The sequence below is a fragment of the Catharus ustulatus genome, chromosome 1, assembly GCF_009819885.2.
Source record: "Catharus ustulatus isolate bCatUst1 chromosome 1, bCatUst1.pri.v2, whole genome shotgun sequence".
Lineage (NCBI taxonomy): Eukaryota > Metazoa > Chordata > Aves > Passeriformes > Turdidae > Catharus > Catharus ustulatus.
The window spans coordinates 139,568,749-139,583,428 of record NC_046221.1 but is presented as its reverse complement, the minus strand read 5'-3'; positions in this window follow the sequence as shown (position 1 = coordinate 139,583,428).

The window sequence follows — 14,680 nt, the reverse complement described above, 5'->3', positions numbered from 1 at the left end:
GCTGCTATGGACTATCCACGAGTGGTTTCCTCCTCAGTGTAGAGTGGCAGCTAAGGAAAAACTAATTGTTTCCTTCACTCTTGACACAAGAGTGACCATGAATTGTAAGGGATTTCCATTGGGAGTTGCTTCAGACAGGCTGGCAGACAAGAAATACACTTTCTTTTATGGATGTAGTTGTCCTGCTCATATATTCTCACAGAAGGAGCAAGGGAGGTCACTGGTTCAGTTCCTGCTTTGCCCATGGTTCAGAGTTTGCTTCATGTTTTTGGTGGAAGCTACAAGGGAGTAAAACACAAAATACTTTCCCTGCTTTTTATGTTTTCCCAAATTTCAGAAATGCAGTAAACTTTAATATTAAATGCATCTGAGGAGGTTGGAATGCAGCATCTTGTAGTGAGGAAAGCACATGTGGTACTGTGTGGCCTACTATTCATTAATGTGAAAGGCAGAGAAGAATCATGAATCACTGCCAGAAATGCAGTGATGCATGTCACCCTAAAAAGCACATGGGAGGCCACCTTCTACTGCTCTGGTCAGTACAGTGCATGTAATCAAATGCTGGAGCATGGCAGGCTCTTTATATGTTGCTTTATTCTTGCCTTCATGGAATTTTGAGGCAGTTATAAAATGTGTAGATATTGCCTACCTTATGCTTGTAGTTCTGATGTGGTTAACACTTGGATTACAGTAATTTCATGAATACAAGCCGCAGCAAGAAGACTAAAATTTTGGTGGAAACCCGGAAATGCGGCCAATATTCCGGTGCGGCTAATCTATGGACAAAAATGTGATATCTGCCCTTACCTAGTATCATGCTGGTCCAGTCCCGAGCCAAAACAGTCTGAAATCCATGGTTTCCCGTTGTTCCAATGATGAACCAATCAGAGAACAGCTTATTGCCTGCCTGTGGATGGCGGCGTTACTGAGGGGCGGGGGTTGTTATCGGGGTGAGTTACCTCGGCAGTTCGATAAAAGTGTGTGATATTTCTCTGTACTTTTTAAAGTGTTTTCAGTCTTGTGCGGCTACGGGGCTGGCTGGGCTCGCAGGGAGAGGGCTGGGGGAGCCTCTCTCCCCGCAGGGAGAGGGATGAAGCGGGCAATCGGCTCGCAGGGAGAGGGCTGGGGGAGCCGGTCAGCCCACAGGGAGAGGGGTAGAACGGCCACTCGGCTCGCAGGGAGAGGGCTACAACGGCCGCTCCCCCCGCGGGCCGTGAGGGCTACAACGGCCGCTCCCCCCGCGGGGCTGCGAGGGCTACAACGGCCGCTCCCCCCGCGGGGCTGCGAGGGCTACAACGGCCGCTCCCCCCGCGGGGCTGCGAGGGCCAGAGCAGCCGCTCCTGTGCCAGCACGGAGATGTGGCTCCGCTCAGAGCTCAACTGCCTGCCCGCGCAGCTGAGCGGCTGTTTAAAGGCAACGCGGATCCATTGGGAATGCTCGCAAAATGACCACACTATTGTTCCTGTCTTTTTCGGCTTGTAAATAAAGGGTGTGTCTTTTTTCACTTGGAAACAATGTTTCCGAGGTCGGCAGTAAGCCAGTAAGCCCCGGCGATCCCGCGATTGTGTTACTAAATGACGACTCTGTGAAAGTTCGCGGCGAACTAAAGTGCGGCTAATATTCCGGGTGCGGCTTATCTATTGACAAAGACATCAATGTTGCCAAAACACCGGATATGCGGTTTATACTCCGTGCGGCTTGTATCCGTGAATTTACTGTACTTTAAAAAGTAAAATATTATCCAGATATTTTTTACAAATGTTAAAACTCCTTGTGAATGTTCCAGCCTTGCTTAATAGTTAACAAAAATCTACCAGCAAATTTACCTCATACAAAAAGCTACCATCGCAGATAGTTATCATTAATATCATACGTATTTATGAAACTTAAAAAGAAGTACAGTAATTTCACGACTGTAAGACACACTGGATTATAAAACGCACCTCCGAGAGTCAACAAATTTTGCAACTTTGTACATTATATAAGGCGCTCCCGCCTGCCCCCGGCACCAGCTGGCATGGCTTGCAGCTCCCAGCTTCCCCCACCCGGCGGCTGCAGCTCCCGTGGATCCTGGCTCGGCTCTCAACTTGCACTTCCAGGTTGGCAAATTTCTGAACCTTTTCCATACATAAGGCGCATCTGGATTATAAGGCACGCTTCCGGGTTCGGACCAAAATTTTAGTCAAAAGGGTGCGCCTTATAGTTGTGAAATTACTGTACTTCATGTACTTAATTAGTGAATAGAATTTTTCAAACTGGCCCTATTCACTCAAAGTGCTGCAAACTGAAACTCACTCTCCATCTAGTTTTCTGTTCTGTCCCCGTGGTATCTGGAACATATGGGTGTATATACACACATGCACTGCTTTAGTGCCAAGGCCATGTCTTCAGTACGCAACTGAGAAGGATCACGCATATTAGTAAGGCTAGAACTACATACATCATTATTTTCATTTTATGTGTCAATTTTAAAGAAATATTGGGCAATTGAACAGACTACATTAACAGACAGAGACCCTTAAATTTCTGGGTTACTGGATCTAATCTAATGCAATGGCAGATACCCTAGAATTGCTATTTGGTGATACACCAGAAATGGAATAGTGGTTTAAGCCTCCACCCAAGGGACCAGTTTTAGCAGAGGGTCTGAAAATTAGCACTCTGAATGGTGATTCTATATAAGTTCAGAACACTTATACTGCTATTGTCTTTTTGTCTTGCTCTTGAGACCTCTTCTCTCTCAGGTTGCTGATTTACCACCTGTGTGAGCTCAGTAGTTTTAAAGTGCTAGAAAATTTTTTTCTGAACAACCCTAACACCTCTCCCTTCAGACAATTAAAATTTATTCCTTGTTTATTTTAAGTACTTATACTTTGTGACATTCGGAAGTTTACAGCAGAACAACAGTTCTCTGGGAAGTTTGCTGTTGCAGACAATAAAACCAATTCTTTTTGTCAGAAACTTGCAAATCTAGAAAACTCCTGGATAGATTTATGCTCTAGTGGTGTTAAAATACATAATTCAAGCATACTCATTCAGGCTTACTTTTGATGTTTACTCCCAACTAAAGGACTAAAATAGTAGAAGGATTATTTTGGATTTTTTTTAAAGATCTAATTTAAATTCATAAATATTTACATTAAGATGCCATTACTGTATATTTCATATTTTTCTCATCAGACCTGACAAATTTATTAAAGCAATTTATAATTTTTGAGAGTGCAGTCCCGAAATTGTTCATTCAAATACTTTTGATATCAACACAAGCTGTGATTAAGTGCTTCAGAAGGGGCTTTATATATTTTGCTTTGACTTCTCTTCTGCTGCTGCATGACATAAAATATCAGACCATGAGGTGAATTCCTGAAACTACATAGTGCTGCATTATACTACTAAGGTGCACACTTCTGTCAGTTTACAAGAATGGTAGTAGCCATGACCAGGCCATTTAAAAGGGGAAAAATGCTTTTTCCTGTGCAATGCTGCTCTGCCATTGCCCCTGTACTCCCCATGATCCCTTTTTAATGGCTATTTCTTGAGGTCCTGTTAAAGGGGGACTGTCCTAGACACAAACTGTGGGTTCATTTGATTCCTTTAAGGTGTGAAGATCTAGTTTTTACTCATCAGATATTGATATCAGCAATAGGGAGAAGTGTTTTGCAGATACAGTAGTAGACCTGGTGGAGCAGACCCAGTTTCTCTTACTATACAATATGGGGTGGCCGAGGCCAGACTGATTTGTGCCACACCTTCTACATCATTTACATGAGAAGAATCATTAAGATTCACTTTGCAAATATGTTTGGCTTAAAAAAAAAGAGAAACCTGCAGTAATGAAATCTACAAATAAAAGCATCAATGAACTGGATATGCACATTGATTTGGGACCCTCAGTTTCCTGTTGTTGAGAGCACTGAAAAATGGTAGGTGGTCCTTCATTACTCCTTCTGTGCCTTTAGCCCAATACAGTGTTACAGGAACATTTTCCATCCTCTACCTCTCACATGCTTGTGAAATGGCCAGCCTAAGTCCCAACAAACACCACTGCTCTAGTCAAAAATGTTGACTTTAGCATGTGTGTGTAAAAAGGACTGAAGAGAGAACAGATGTTTCAAAGATCTGTCCCAAACCTGGAAAAGAAAATCCTTAAATTACAGTAATTTCACAACTATAAGGCGCACCGGACTATAAGGCGCACCCCCCCGGATTCGGCAAAATTTGCAACTTTGTAGATCAGATAAGGCGCACCGGTCTATAAGGCGCACTTTTTTTTTGCAGTGAGGCCCCGCCCCCAGCTCACCCCGTGGGGTTGCTGGCCGAGGCTCCGCCTCCACCCGGCAGCCATTGGCCCCCGGGCCCGCCTCCACCCGGTAGGGGCGGTGCCGCGAGCCACCGAGCCACCCTGGACCCGGCAGCCATGGGCCCCCGGGACTGCTTCCACCTGAGAAGGGGGGTGCCGCGGCCCCCCTAGCCCGCATTCACGCGGCAGCCATGGCTCCCCAGGACTGCCTGGACCCAGGAACGGGGCTGCTGCCGGCCCCCTAGCCTGCCTTCATCCGGCAGCCATGGGCTCCCGCGGCTGCCTGGAGCCAGGAGCGGGGTTGCCGTGGCCCTCCTAGCCCACATTCACGCGGCAGCCATGGCTCCCCAGGACTGCCTGGACCCAGGAACGGGGCTGCTGCCGGCCCCCTAGCCTGCCTTCATCCGGCAGCCATGGGCTCCCGCGGCTGCCTGGAGCCAGGAGCAGGGGTGCCGCGGCCCCCCTTGCCCACATTCACCCGGCAGCCATGGGCTCCTGGGACTGCTTCCACCCGGGAATGGGGGTGCCGCGGCCCCCCTTGCCCACATTCACCTGGCAGCCATGGGCTCCCGGGACTGCCTGGACCCGGGAAGGCGGGTGCCGCGGCCCCCCTTGCCCACATTCACCCGGCAGCCGTGGGCTCCCGGGACTGCCTGGACCCGGGAAGGCGGGTGCTGCGGCCCCCCTTGCCCACATTCACCCGGCAGCCGTGGGCTCCCGGGACTGCCTGGACCCGGGAAGGCGGGTGCCGCGGCCCCCCTTGCCCTCATTCACCCGGCAGCCATGGGCTCCTGGGACTGCTTCCACCCGGGAATGGGGGTGCCGCGGCCCCCCTTGCCCACATTCACCTGGCAGCCATGGGCTCCCGAGACTGCCTGGACCCGGGAAGGCGGGTGCCGCGGCCTCCCTAGCCCACATTCACCCGGCAGCCATGAGGCCCCAGGACTGCCTGGACCGGAGAGGGGCGGTGCCTTGGTCCCCCTGGCCCGCCTCCACCCGGCAGGGGCAGTGTCGCGGGCCTCCGGGCCCGCCCCCAGCCGGCTGCAGTGGCACTTCCGGCTCCCCCCACGGCTCTCAGCTCACACTTCCGGTTTGGCAAATTTCGCCGCTTTGTACATCAGATAAGGCGCACCGGACTATAAGGCGCACTTCCGGGTTCGAGGGAAAATTTTAGTCAAAAGGGTGCACCTTATAGTCGTGAAATTACTGTATTTATGTTTCTAATGATAAATGCTGAGTCAAACTGATCACTGTGAAGCTGTATGTGGCCAGTGGAGGTGCAGTAATCTGTCTTAAATTTGACCTATTGAAAATGTCTGATTACATTCAACTGGTGATTGTCATTACTACATTTTTATAGAAATGTTTTTAGCCAGCTATTGTGAATCGTGTCTGAACACAGCTAAAACAGGGTTAACTGATTTTTTTTAACCTTACTGAACATTGTTTGTTTTAATGCATTCAGTAGTTGCTATAAAAATCTTAGGGGAAGACAAGTTTGAACAAAAATTTTAGATCTGGATCTATACTTACAGTTCAAACCCACCTAATTTTGAGCACTCCCAGGATTCCAGAGAGTTATAATTCACATCTGTGTTTCTAACTCCTTCATGCATGGTTACCTGAATGTGCACTTTTGGAACACATCCATGTCTAATAGGCTAAATGTTAGTTCCCAAATCAGATGTCACATGGTACTGCTATATAGTTTTCTTTTCTCCTCTTATAAAGTAGCCCAAAAAAAACCCAGGTCCTATCAGTCCAGCAAATTGGATTATTGCAAAATACCGAAGTCTACACTTTCTACCTACCTGCTATTAAACTCACACATTTTTATTTCTACCAATGATTTAGTAAAGCATTTTCAGAATGGCCACAGTGGAGACTCCTCTGCCAAGTAATTATTTATCAGAGCACTGGAGCAAATTTGAATTATGCAGGACCCACTAAGTATGGTAAGGGTAGTTAAGGTAGAGATGAGATTCTCTTAAAACTTAGAGAGTCAAGCTAATTTTTATGCCAAGCACAGGCTGTATTTACTTGGATTTTCCTCTATTTCTCTTCTAATTAAAATATTTTAGTTTCGTGGTAGCATATGTGAAAGTGTTGACAGCAGCTTTGCTTATTCCACATGTTAATTATGTATTTGCTCAGAGTATGCTGATGAACTGTGTGCATTCCTCACGTTAAGATTTCATTTCATGTCAAAGGAAAAATGGGAATGTAGTGAGCGGATTTTTGCTTTTAATTTTAGGTACTTCTTTTTTTCTCAAACAATCTTGTATGATTCCTCTGTAACACATGCATTTGAAAATCTTTTACTGGCAAGAAGTTAAAGAAGAAAGTAATACTTGCTTCTCAGAATAGGATTTTTCAACAGAGCAAAGCAATTTTGCCATTAATGAGACAGTTAAATGAAACAAATGACACGGCAAGAAAAAGACCACAGCATCACACTCAAGGAATGCACAGGCACACAATAGCTTATGCAATATTCCCCATCTGACTAAGTCAGTAAATACAGAAATTTCCTTGGAATTATTCACTACAATAGGCCATGGTGACTATAGCTCAGTAAATGCAATCAACAACCTTATAGCATTCTTAGTAGTTTTCATCCATAAGCAACTCAGTGGATTTCCTCCTAGCTACAAGACCCAACCCAGCACCAGGCTTGTAAACCCCAGACTCTGATTGGCTTGGATACCACTCATTCCTGGAAATGGTACTTTGGGAATTGAATCTATCACATCTCTAGAACAATTTACACCCTTACAGTTTTATATGGCCATATGCATTTACAGGCATGTATATGTGCATATATATACACACACACACACAAATCCAACAAATGGATACAATTACCTTCTTTGGTAAACTGTTTTATTGTCATAATCACATAGGACTTAAGTTTGGTGTATGTAATTTTTTTCTAATACAACATTTCAACTGTTTTCTGCTGTGTTATTTTTTTGAAATTAAAGTCTTTGTTTCATTACAATATTTGTGTCTTTACTCACTTCATTTGAGAGACAGAGCCATTGCACTCGCTTTGTTGAGGAATATGGCTCCTTCCAGAGGTCTGCATGGCTGCTGAAAAGAGAAATAAATGCATTTTTGGGAAGTTCTTTTTCTTCTAGAAAGCATATGCAGAAAAAAATTAACTTTTGCTCTGTTTTTTCTCCCAAATGAAAAAGTAATTAACAGCATGTGTTGGGCTATTCACTAAAGACTACAATAAATTATTTACTATTTTCAAACTAATGAAGTGAATGCTTGTTCTAAAAGAGGAGAGTATGTATGATTATGTTCATTTTCCAGTTATGGCTTTCCAGTTCAAAGATCATCTTAACTCCTGGCTGCCTGATCCTGTGATTTGCTGAATGTGTTGAAATTCGTTCTCTTAATTCATGTCTCCAGAGATGCTCAGCACCTGGCAATAGTAGGCCTTCAGAAAGCTGTCCAAAGGATAAAAACAGTGAATTTTTTTTTTTTTGAGTGAAACACCAGAAAAGCACAGCTTTGTCACTGGAGTTCCACATGAAAGTATATTAAAAAAATAACAAACCAAAACAAAATCAAAACACAGAAATAGGTTTACTTGGGCTTGCCACGGTAACATAGAACTAATCAAAGATTGTATTCTGAGACAATAGTTAAGCATTGGATACAAACTGCCCAGAGAACTTCTGGTATCTTTATTGTCATCAGAGGGGCTCTAAAAACAGATAAGGTATGCACATCTGCCAGGAATGACTGAGTATGTTCAGACCCATACTGGGGCAGAGGAGTGAGTAGATAAGCCCTTGAGGGATTCATGTTCTCTGAATCCATATTCAGGTTGTTCTGAAGGCAAAAGCTTAGCCTCTGCAAAGGAATCTTACGAGAGTCAAGGGCCATGACACTTCATTTGCTCTGCACCCGAAACTCCCACTGAAGCCAATTATTCAATCTAATTTAACAAAGACCACAGCTTCTCTGGCCGTGCAATTGTTGGTAACCATCAACAAACTGATTCATCTACAATTGGGCCAAATGTTACAAAATCTGTTTCTGAGTTCTTGTTTGTACCTCCATCATAAGATTACACCAAAATTAAAGCATGCAGTACTTGAACTAACTTCAAAGGCTGAGCTTGCACTTCTAGCTAGTTCAGCCTTTTTATTGGTTCATGTTTTCCATTTGGCTTCAACATCCTGTTCCTTACTGATGCCCTTCTAGAGTTTCATTTACAAATATTATGTCCCTGGTTAGTGAGCCACGCTAATTAATACTGTGGTGGGGGCTATGGATTATAGTAATCTCATGCCTCCTGCATGGAAAAACACTGCAATTTTCCCAGACGTTTATATGTAATGCCGTATTGAACATGGCCAAATTTGTTTCAGGAAAATGTATCCTGAACTCATTTAACCAAAATATATTTAAGGTTGCTTATACCGTTATCTATTGCCAGTTTTGTTAATCACGAAACTCAAAAGTTTCAATGCAGTAGAAAACTGAGACCCAAAATTTCCTAATTAGATTATTTCAAACAATACAGTAAAGTTAAAACAGGCTGGTTTAAGTATAGACATTTTTAAAAGTTTATGCCAATAACAAGTTAAAAAACCATTAACAGATGATTTGACTCTTTTCTAGAATCTCACGTCTGACTGTACCTCACCTTTCAAACCTGGGACCATAATGTGAGATGGATTTTAGCTTGTCTGGGGATTTTGTAGTCAGAAACCCCGTGACTCTGGGGACTTAAAATGTTCCAAAGGTTACGATTATAAAGAAAATCTATTATATTTGCAATGCCATCAAATATTAAATAGGAATTATGAAGCCTTTGCAAAACATAGCAATCCTAAATTGGAGATTCTTCCAATAATAAAATAAATGAAAGCAATGGATTTTCTTTAGGAAGAATATTTGACTAAACCAGGCAATGTAATTGGAAACAATGAATAAATTTTTAGGCTCACAATTAATTCACCAGATCATAAAGAGGTCAAGAAATACAAAATATCTGGGGTACTTTTTATTTTGCTTTTGGTTTTCAATTGTGTTCATGAACTCTCTTTTCATAAATGGACACAATTTGATGGATGTCACTGCACTATGATGATACAAGTCACAACAAATCTGAGACACCCTTCACTCCTTCTAGACTCTAATTTCAGGCACAGAAATGAAAACTTGCCAACATCTCGTAACACTTACCATGTCATCACCTCATTGTGAATTAAAACAGACTAAAATGAAATGTTCAGAAATCTATGAGTAAAAAGTCTAAAAATTGCCACAGGAAACAATTGCAAAGTGATCTATATATATGACCTGGGCCAATCTTTTTCTGTCAGAACAATCTCTGTATTGTACTAGAGTAAATTGAATAAACAACAAAGATATGTCTAGGTTGAATCCTACTGCTGCAAATTTTTAGAAGTCACCCTTGCAGGGTGCTGGCGCCAACCTGAGCAAGGCCCCTTGTCTCCGTGCAGCTCGCTCCTCCAAGAGGAGCCCACCGAGTCAAGAGCTGCCCAACAAGTACCTTGACCCTAACCAAGAAGGGTATGCAAACATAATGCCTTGTTGAGAGTGAGTCTGATCTGTTTGAAGAAGGCTTTCCCACTTCACAGCCAATGTTTTACACCCACAGGAAAGTTGGTCTGTAATTTTCTGTGAGCATTAATTCCTTGAGCAAAATGATAGCTGTGTCAACAGCAGCAGTTAGCCACCTCCAGCTTTCCTGGAGGTCTGATGTTCACTGGTCACATCTGGGAAAAACAGAAGCTAACAAAGGGTCTGGCCTAAACTCTATTAATGTGTGAAGAACACTCCTCATTTCAATGTCTTTGGACTACAGAAGGGTAGCCATGTGAATCTTCTGCTCAGAGTAACACATCCATAATCAAGGAGGGGAGCACTGGCAAATGCACTTGGTGCATGTAGGGATTCACCAGGATTGTTGGGACGTCATGGAAGCGTTGTCCACCATGTCATAGTTTCTGTATGGTAGATGATGTCTGCAGCTAGAGAATTTTGCCCTGTGTGAAACTAAACCATGTCACAGAACATGAACCAAAGTGGGCTTTTAACGGGAGTGTGGAAACTCGGCCTTTTTTCTTACGTTGTGGTCCCTCCTTTCATTTTTTAAGGGAGTTACTGCTGTGCTGTTCTTATCATGGACACTTTCTGGAGCTGAACACAGACTAGGAATGCTTGTGGCCTAAGTAGGGTGGGCTGTCACTTGCTGAGATGGGGCTGTAGAGACTGAATTACATGTAACAATTTTATGTGTTGACTGGTTAAATTTTAGATTGGAGTTCTTGTCTGTAAAGGTGGTTCAACACGTTCCTGGAAAAACAAGGACAAGGAATGAGAAAATTTTCTCAGAGTAAGGCACCTCTACTCAAATACAGAGGAGTAAAGAAACAGTATAAAAATGTTTCTTTGATGACTTTATTTCCACTGCAGACAAGCTACATAACATTTAAAACCACAAAAGACAGAAGAATTTTGGCATCGTTTAAAGGGCTTTGAGCAAGGAATAGGGACTGGAAGGAGGTGTTTCTTGTGGGTGTGGCTTTGTTTTTTTCTAAGAAATCAGATGGTAATGTAGAACATAATGGCAATGAATAACGAAGTTGCACTTGCCTAAGTTAAACCTCTAGGTAATAATGGCACACGTAGAGTTCTACATGTTTAAAAGCCCAAGTTATCTAACCAAGGGTCTCCTGTTGCTAAAATAAACAGAGTATTTGTTTCAGATAGATTCCCCAACTCTGGATGGCTTCAGAGGGGCAGCAATTAATGCAGAACCAAAATCCAGAAAACAAAGTGTCACATGAATGTTAATGTCACAGCTCTGAAACCTGGTGTGTTTTCTGCTTCTTGGGCCTGAATACGCACATTAGCCATGTCTTGACTGCAAGTTGTGAACTTGGGAAATAGCTTTTTTAACAGTATAACTCATGATGGTAGCAAACACTGGACCATTTGCATAATTCTTTCACTATTTCATGTGTATTCAATATACCAAAATCTGTCTCTTTATAAGTGAAATAAAGCTTAAGAAATCTTTTTTTTGGAGATTATTTTATTTCAGAAACTTGCATAAAATCAACAAAGGCTTGTGAAATCCCCGTCTGCTCCAATAATTGTGATTTGAAATTTTCTTTTTTTCTCCTTTGTTTATACTACTCTTTTGGAAGTACAAAGATATTTTTCTTTCCTCTACTGATTTTGACTTTTTCCATTTAGGAATCACTGATTCACCCTAACTTTTTGTACTGTTGCCATTACAATTCTGTTAAAAAAACTTGTTGTGCCATCCAATCTTTGTTCCACAGCACCACTGGTTGATGTAAACATAGCTGTGACAAGAGAGTATTTGATCAGTTAATTTCTGGCACAGAAAGGGGAGGATGAGCCCAAATGTATGCGTTTTCATATGTGGCACTAGTATTCCTTACCTTCTGTTTCTTTTGTTATAGATAGATTTTGTATTAAACTATTTGGGACTGCATCTGGCTCAGGGGATTGCTGATGCCCCATGTGATCTTCTTCCAGTAGATTTTTGGTTCTAATTTGATCCAAATTATGATTGTCTGAAGACTTTTTATGTCATATGCAAAATCACTTGATTGTCACAGTCCTGTTACTAGTTGGCATCAGTCCACACCACAGAAAGTACAGTCCTGAGTATCACAGCTGGTACTCTTTGTGGAAAAGACGAGGATTCACTGACTAAATTTTCTCTCACTAAAGTCAGAAGTAAATTTTACTTTCAATTCTGGTGGAGTACAAGCGAGAAATGATACAGCATTAATGCCTTCCTTCACACTTCAAAAGATTATCCCTTTCAAGGACACAATGGAGAAGTGTAAACTGTTGCTGGCTCTATAGTATTTTGGAGAGTTAAAAAAAAGGACTGAAGATGACTTTGATAGCTGTGACACCTTCTGAATGAACAATTCCAATATTTGTGTCACAAAGACAACTGGAGTAGGTGTCTGAGTCCCCAGGGAGGGGGTGGACTGGGAAGGAAACAACAGCTGTTATCTCTGTATCTCTGTCTATGCCTTCTTGTTTTCAGAAGGTTTATTTACTTTCCTGCATTTGGATGGACAGGGTCCACTCAGGTCCAAACCACACTTAGCCCTATAATCCATTCAGAAACTGGTGTGATAGAAAGCCACTCTGTGTGCTGACCTAAAGGAGCTGTTTGTCTCTGCTCTCTGCTCTCCTTCCATGGCTTTTACTCCAATGTATTCTCCATCCTTTTTTTATCTCTTATTTGCACAGTCCTGAACTGCCCTTTACACAAAACAATAAGGAGTTGGCTGTATATTCCACAGTAATGACATCAAAGGATGATAACAATTAGCACTTCATTTAGCATCTGAACTATAACACAAAGATGCCTAGCCAGCAGTATCTCAGGCGCATGGGGAAACTGGCCATACAGAAAAGAATTTAATGACCTAGCCAGCCATGAAGAAAGCTATTGGAAACTGCAATCAAGATTTTTCTATTTACAGACCTAGTTCCATCCACCAAAATATTCTGTCTCTACAAGACTGATGTTTACAGGAAAATTACTCTTATCTATGATGACAGTAGCCCTGAAACCTGCCATGCTTTTATTCCAATTACTTTCATCATCTTCATGAGGGCAAGTTCAGTAAGTAATTTCTTTCTTATATCTAATCTAAACCTGCCATCTTTCAGTTTAAAGCCATTACCCCATCCTGTTACTCATGTCTCATGTAAAAACACACTCTATGTTGCTCCAGATTTCTTTTAAGCTCCCTTTAGGCACTGTAAGGACTCTTCTCTAGGTTGAACAACCCTAACTTCTCTCCAAAGGAGACAAGGAGGTGTTCCAGCCCTCTAATCATCTTTGTGGGCTCACTTCAACAGGTCCATGTCTTTGTTGTGCTGGGGCTCCAGAGCTGGATGTAGTTCTCACCAGAGTGGAGTAGAAGGGCAAAATCATCTCCCTTGATCTCCTGGCCCTTCTGCTTTCGATGCACCCTGGGATGTGGTTGGTTTTCTGGGCTGTGAGCACACATTGCTGCCTCATGGGGAGTTTCCTGTCCATCAACACATGTAAGTGCCCCTTCTTATTCCCTGTCCAGCCTGTATTTGTGTTTGGGATTGCCCCAGGCCAGGTGCAGAATCTGGCACTTGGCCTTACTGAACTTCATGAGTTTTGCACAGCTCCACCTCTATCCAGCTCCACCTCAGGTCCCTCTGGATGGCATCCCTTCCCTCCAGCATGCTGACCACACCACACCACACACCACACCACACCACACCACACCACACCACACCACACCACACCACACCACACCACACCACACCACACCACACCACACCACACCACACCACACCACACCACACCACACGGAGTGGACAGTGCTGAGGGTGCACTTGATCCCACTGTCCATGCCACCAACAAAGACATTAAACAGTGCTGGTCCCAAGACTGACCCCTGAGGAACACCACTTGTCACTGGTCTACACTGGAACATTGAGCTCTTGGCCACAACTCTTTGAGTGCAATCATCCAGCCAATTCTTTAGTTCCTGATCCACCAAGTGATTCATCCATCAAATCCATACCTCTCTAGTTTAGAGACATGGAGATCATGCAGGACCATGTCAAATGCTTTGCACAAGACCAAGTAGAGGACATCAGATGCTCGTCCCTCATCCACCAATGCTGTGACCCTGTTATAGGCGGCCACCAAATTTGCCACAATTTGCCCTCGGTGATATATCTTGCCATTCTTTCTGCACGACATCATCAACATTGGGGGTTTTTGTGTTAATCCACATGGGAAAAACTCTTAGACAGACGTTCTTCATTTTGATTTCAACTATTGTAACAAACTTTTCTTCAGTTTTCTTCAGAGAGAATGTTTTCCAAATTGCATCTATTCAAACTGCTGTTGCAAAGAACATTCTTCCAGCTTGTAGCCGCAGCTGTATGATTTCCCTCTGAAATTTTCTCCTGACACTTATTTCTTCTTAATTCCATCATAGGAAAAGCAACTCCTCTTCAGTTTTAACTCCTCTTCATCTCTCTCATTTGATGTCAGGATCTGCTGGCTTTGGCAAGGGACCAAAAGGCTTCAACGAATTTCTCACTGCACAGGAGGGACTTGTTTTTTAAGCCAGGAATTTATAGCATTCAGTGTAAATCCCACAGAGACTTCCCAGGAATACAAACAACAATTCCACGTGCAAGCGGCAATTAAGTGGAAATCATGGGCAAAGCACATGTTCCTCATTTCCAGGAAAGGTACAAAAACTGTCAAAGGGACATCTAGAAACGATTACAAATGGCTTCATTTCTTTCTAGGCTTGGCCAATAATTCCTGGC